Here is a 7024-nt window from a genome sequence, read left to right on the forward strand (position 1 = left end):
TGCATTGGGCTTTGCTTTTCTCTAGTGACTTTCTGATTAGCTTCACAACTAATCAGGTAAATTCTTTCTCAGGTAAATCAGGGATTTCTTCTTGGTTTGGATCCATTGCTAGTGAAGTAGTGTGATTTTGTGTGGGGCGGTGGGGTGAGTGATAAAAAGCCTAATTTTGTCATATTACCAGAGTTGGTTTTCTGGTTTCTTCTCATTTGGGTAGGCGCTGCCAGAGGGAGGGTCTAGAGCTGAAGGCTGTCAGATTCTTTTGTCTCATGGGGTTTTCCCTTGATATAGTACTCTCCTCCTTTTCCTATAGATGTGGCTTCCTGAGAGCTGAGCTGCAGGGATTATTGTCTCTTCTGGGTCTAACCACCTAGCAAATTTACCTGGCTCTGGGCTGATACTGGGGGTTGTCTGCACAGAGTCCTATGATGTGAACTGTCTGTGGGGTCTCTCAGCCAGGGATACCAGAACCTGTTCCAGTGGAGGTGGCAGGTGGGTGAAATGGATTTTGTGAGGGTTCTTAGCTTTGGTGGTTTAATGTTCTATTTTTGTGCTGGTGGGCCTCAGCTGTGGTAGTATGGAAAGGAAAAAGTGGTAGGCAGGGTCGAGAACTCCCAATAGTATATCCCTTTTATCTTCGGCTATCAGGGTGGGTAGGGAAGGACCATCAGGTAAGGGCAGGGCTAGGCATGTCTCAGCCCAGATTCTCCTTGGGCAGATCTTGCTGAGGCTGCTATGGGGGGTGGAGATGAGGCTCTCAGGTCAATGTAGTTGTGTACCTAGGAGGATTATGGTTACCTCTGCTGTGTCATGCAGGCTGTCAGGGAAGTGGAGTAAAGCTGGTAGTCACAGGCCTCACCCAGCTCTCATGCAATTCAAAGGGCCAGTCTCACTCCCACCATTTCCCCTCCAACAGCACTGAGTCTGTTTCCAAGCAGTGGGCAAGCAGAGCTGAGAACTTGCCCCAGGCTATCCGTTTCCCAGCTGCAAAAGAAAAATGCTTTAGTTCTTCTCCCATCTGTGGTGTCTGCAAGCCGGATTCATGCCCACCCCTAAGTTCTGGCCAGAAGGTTTCTCACCCAGTTCAAATTGTTACAAAGTTCGGCTGAAGACTTTCTTCTTGTTGTTGCATTTTCCTCATGCCTCTGGACACTCTCCCGAAGGATCCCTGTGGTGCCAGGCAGGAATGGTCTGCTTAGGAACCCAGCGAGCTCCCCAGGTCTTTCCCACTGCTTCCTTTACCCCTGTATTTGGCTGGGCTCTGTAAGTTGACTCAGCTCCAGGTAAGGTCAGAAACTTCTCCTGCATACTAGACCTTTCCATTTCCCCAATGCAGGTGTGCGTTCAGAAGCAGAGCCTCTTCCTTTCCCACTTTCACAGTTTTGGCACTCACAATATTTGGAGTGTCTCCCAGGTCCTGCAGGAGCAGTTTATACTGGTTTATTCCTGCAGTCTTTCTGAAGCTAAAATTCACAATGCAAGCCTCCACACACTTCTCTGAGACAGAGCTGCAATCTAGTTCTGCCTCCCGTCTGCCATGATGATCCTGAATCTGTCTATGTGACAGTTATTGAACCAGTACTGTACTGCTTTGGTTATTGTAGTCTTGAAGTATAGTTTGAGATTTGGTAGCATGATGCCTCCAGCTTTGTTCTTTTTACTTAGGATCGCCTTGGCTATTTGAACTCTTTTTGGTATCATATAAATTTTAAAATAGTTTTTTTCTAATTCCATGAAGAACATTATTGGTAGCTTGATAAGAATAACGTTGAATCTGTAAATTGCTTTGGGCAGTAAGGCTATTTTAATATCGAGTCTTCCTATCCATGAGCATAAAATGTTCTATTTGTGTCCTCTGATTTCTTTTGAACAGTGTTTTGTAACTCTCATTGTAGAGATCTTTCACCTCACTAGTTAACTGCATTCCTAGGTATCTTATTCTTTTTGTGGCAATTGTGAATGGGATTGCCTTCCTGATTTGACTCTCAGCTTGACTGTTTTATAGAAATCTTGTTGATTTTTGTATGTTGATTGTGTATCCAGAAACTTTACTAAAATTGTTTATTGGCTTAAGGGTCCTTGGGGCCAAGACTATGGGGTCTTCTAGATATAGAATCTTGTGATTTGTCAACAGAAATAGTTTGACATCCTCCCTTCCTATTTGCATGCCCTTGATGTCTTTCTCTTTCCTGATTGCTCTTGCCAGAACTTCCAATTCTATGTTGAATAGGATTGGTAAAAGAGGGCACCCTTGTCTTGTGCCAGTTTTCAAGAGGAATGCTTCCAGCTTTTTCCTATTTAGTATGAGGTTAACGGTGGGTTTGTCAAAAATGGCTCTTATTATTTTGATTTATGTTCCTTCAATACCTAGTAGAGAGTTTTTAGCATAAAGGGATGTTAAGTTTTATCAAAATCCTTTTTTGTGTCTGTTGAGATAATCATGTGGTTTTTGTCTTTAGTTCTGTTTATGTTATGTGATGAATTACATTTATTGATTTGCATAGGTTGAACCAACCTTGTATACCAAGGTAAAGCTTAGTTGTTCATGGTGTATTAGCTTTTTAATGTGCCACTGAATGCAGTTTGCCAGTATTTTGTTGAGGAGTTTTGCATTGATGCTCATCAAGGATATTGGCCTGAAGTTTTCTTTTTTGTTGTTGTGTCTCCGCCAGGTTTTGGTATCAGGATGATGCCGGCCTCATAGAATGAATTAAGGAGAAGTCCCTCTCCTCCTCAATTTTTTTTTTTTGGAATAGTTTCGTTAGAAATGGTACCAGCTCTTTGTACATCTGGTAGAATTTGGCTGTGAATCCATCTGGTCCTGTGCTTTATGTGGGTAGTAGGTTGTTTGTTACTGATTCAATTTCAGAGCTTGTTATTGGTCTGGAACTATTTCTTAAAAGAAGACATACAAGTGGCCAAAAAATATGTGAAAAATGTTCAACATGACTAATCATCAGGGAAACACAGACAAGACAATGACATATTATGCCACCATAGTTAGGATGCCAACTGTCAAGACAACAAAAAAAAAATGCTGGTGAGGATGTGAAAAGGGAACTCAGACACTGTTGGTGAAAATGCAAGCTAAGCTAATACAGCCACTATGGAGAACAGTATACAAGTTCCTCAAAAAATACAAAGAGAACCACCATATGATCCAGCAATCCCACTACTGGACATTTACCCAAAGGAAAAAAACAGTGTATCAAAGAGTCATCTGCCCTTCAGTGTTTACTGCAGCAGTATTCACAATAGCCAAGATATGGAATCAAGATGTGTCAAACAATAGATGAATGGAAAAGAAAATGTGGTATATACACAGAATGGAGAACTATTCACCCAGAAAAGGAATGCAATCCTGTCATTTGTGGTAACATGGATGAAACTGGAGGCCATTATGTTAAGTGGCATGAGCCAGGAACATAAACTCTCCATGTTCTCACTCATATATGAGGGCTTAAACTAGATCTCAGAGAAGTAAAAGTAGAACAGAGCATACTAGAGGCTGAGAACAGTAATGGGGAGAGAACGATAGAAAGAGATTGGTTAAAGGATTCAACATTTTGATTAGATAGGAGGAATATATTCTAGTGTTCCAAAGGACCATATGATGACTACAGGTAACAATAATACACAGTTTCAAATAGTTAAAAGGAGGATATTGCATTTTCCGCAGGAAAAAAAATGATAAATGCTTGAGATAATGGATAGGCTAACTACCCTGATCTGATCACTATACAGGGGCCAGTATTTAAACATCACTAGGTACCACATAAATATGTATAATTATGTGTCAGTTATATTAATTTTTAAATAAAAAATTAAAGATATGCTGATAGAGAAGGAAAATAGAAAGCTTTGTTTGCAGATGAAATGATTATCTAGATAGAAAATCCAAAATAATCCATTTATTAAAACCTAGACCAAAGAAGCAATTACAGCATGGTTTCAGGATGCACAGTGTTAAATGAAGTTTAGCCTAAAGCTGCCTTCTTACACATTTTAAGTTCAACCTAAAGGTTTCTCTGTACATGAACTATAAGTGGAGATATAAACAGGCTATAGCCTACTCATGCCAATTGTCAAGTTTTGGCCAATCAAATGTGGCCAGCTGTTCAAAGTGTGTTCAAATAATGCAAACACCAAGCTATAACCATCCAGCTGTTTCTGTACCTCACTTCCATTTTCTGTACATCATTTTCCCTTTTCTCTCCATAAATCCACCATGTGGCTGTGCTGGATTCTTTGAGCCTACTCTGGCTCAGGAGGCTGCCTGATTTACAAATTGTTCTTTGCTCAGAAAACTCTTTTAAACTGATAAGAACAAATGCTACACTTGATCTTAGCCAAAAGGTTGAGAAGCAATTTAACAACTTTTTAAAATTTAATTTGACTGGTTTTTTAATGGTTAATACACAAAAGTCAATCACTTTCCTACATACTTGCAGTGAACAAGTGGAATCTGAAATTAAAAGCTCAATACCATTTACATTAGCATCCCCATATAAATAAAATACTTAAAAATAAATCTTACAAAATATTGGCCAGGTATGGTGCCTCATATTGTAATCCCAGAACTTTGGAAGGCTCAGATGGGCAGATCACTTGAGGTCAGGAATTCAAGACCAGCCTGACTAACATGGTGAAACCCTGTCTCTACTAAAAATACAAAAATTAGCTGGGTGTGGTGGCATATGCCTATAATTCCAGCTATTCAGGGGACCGAGGCAGGAGAATTGGTCGAACCCAGAAGGTAGAGGTTGCAGTGAGCAGAGATTGCACCACTGCCCTCCAGCCAAGGTGACAGAGTGAAACTCCATCTCAAAAAAGAAAAAAAGAAAAAAAGAAAAGAAATCTAACAAAATATGTACAAGATCTATATGAGAAAACCATAAAACTTTGTTTAAAAAAAAAAAAAGAATGAAATAAACAGAAATTCCATGTTCATGGATAGAAAGACAATATTGTCAAGATGTCAGCTCTTCCCAAATTGATACATAGGTTCAATGCATGCCCAGTCAAAATTCAAGCAAGTTATTCTGTAGATATCAATAAACTGATTCTAAAGTTTACATAAAGGGGCAAAAGACTCAGAATATTCAACACAATATTGACTGAGAATAATAAAGTTGGAGGACTGATACTACACTACTATAAAATGATAGGAATCCAAACAGTGATAGTGGCAAAATATAGACAAGTATATGAATGGAACAGAATAGATAACTCAGAATTAGACCCACATAAATGTAGTCTGCCAGTCTTTAACAAAGAACAAAGGTAATACCATAAAGAAAAAATAATCTTTTCTACAAAAGGTGCTGAAACTGGACATTTACATGCAAAAAAATGAATCTAGACACAAACTCTACATTTTTCACAAAAATTAACTCTAAATGGATCACAAACCTAATTTAGAGTCTAAATTCCAGGGAGAATATCTGACTTGTCTAGCCTTGATCACAAGACTATTTATTGGGATGCGAGGGTTGATTATCTTGATTGACAGGGCCACCAAGATAATATACTACAAAATAATTATTCCTCAAAGCAAAACCCAAATCAGAGTATGTTACTAGAAGGGGCAATGGGTGCTATGTAGACAAGAACAACAGATGTTTCTGTAGTGGAGCAAACTTTCATCTTACCCAGAACATTCCCCCACAGGTGACAAAGAGATAACCAAAGTTTCTGCTGACTTGCCCAAGATTTTTCTCCTTAGAAACAACTAAAACTACAGCTATATTTAAAAGATTAAATCTGTAGGATAGTTATTTCTCTAAAGAATAATAAAAACTATAAAAAGATACTTGACATTGTAACATCTTTGCATTAGGAAACTGCAAATCAAAATCGTAACAAAATTGTACTTCATGACCATTAGGATGACTATAACAAAAGAAAAAAGAAAATAACAAGTGTTGGTAGAGATAGAGAGAAACTTGACCGCTCCTGCCTTGCTGGGGGGGGGCATGAAAAATGAGTCTGCAGCTTTGGAAAATAGTTTGGTGGTCCCTCAAAAAGTTAATCATATAATCCAACAATTCCACTTCTAGGTATATACCCTAAAGAATTGAAATCAGGGTCTAGTACACCAACATTCATAGCAGCATTATTCGCATTAAGTGAAAAGGGGAAGGAGCCCAAATGTCTACTGATGGATGCGTTGATAAAATGTGGTATATATACACAATGGAATATTATTCAGCCATAAAAAGAAATGATGCTCTGATACATGCTACAACATGCATGAAAACATTATACTGAGTGAAATTAGCCAGATACAAAAGGACAAATATTGTATGATTCCGGTTGCATTAGGTACCCAGAATAGTCAAATTTATAGAGACAGAATATAGCATAGAGGTTAACAGGGTTTTGGGGATGGGTAAAATGGGCTTTTTGTTATGGGTACAAAGTCTGTTTAGTGATGGAAAAGTTACAGAAATGGATAGTGGTGATGTTTGCACAACATTGTAAATGTACTTAATGCCACTGAATTATACACTTTAAAGTGGTATAAAACAATCAAATCTGCATGGCTTATAAATAATTTCATTCATTTAATTATCAAATGTGTATTGAATACCTCTACTAAATACTGGAGTTAACTAGTGGAGAGCAAGACATGCTTAGTCTGTCCCCTAGAAAAGGCAAGTCAAGTTTCCAGTGTGAAAATCTATGTGTGTCAGTGGGACATGTATGATGGAATAGGATGAATGTGACCACAACACTCAGATATTTAGGCAGAAAACTGCAAGGAATTTAAATGTGTCCTACGGGTCAATGATTAGTAACTGTCCTTTCATTCCTTTAAACAAACACTCCTTCATTTAACTGCATGCTCTTTAAAAAGCAGAGTAGGCTTCACACAGTAATCCCAGCACTTTGGGAGGGTGAGATGGCCAGATCACGAGGTCAGGAGTTCAAGACCAGCCTGACCAACATAGTGAAACCCCGTCTCTACTGAAAATACACACACACACACACACAAAAAAAAAAAAAAAAAAATTAGCTGAGGTGG

General features: G+C 38.7%; 1 pseudogene; it reads right to left on the reverse strand.

Moving 5' to 3' along the window:
- Positions 1-4264: 4264 nt before the first annotated feature.
- Positions 4265-4366, reverse strand: LOC120361764 (U2 spliceosomal RNA; annotated as a pseudogene).
- Between the last annotated feature and the right edge of the window lie 2658 nt (positions 4367-7024).

Source organism: Saimiri boliviensis, chromosome 13 (assembly GCF_048565385.1).
Source record: "Saimiri boliviensis isolate mSaiBol1 chromosome 13, mSaiBol1.pri, whole genome shotgun sequence".
NCBI classification, from domain to species: Eukaryota; Metazoa; Chordata; class Mammalia; order Primates; family Cebidae; genus Saimiri; species Saimiri boliviensis.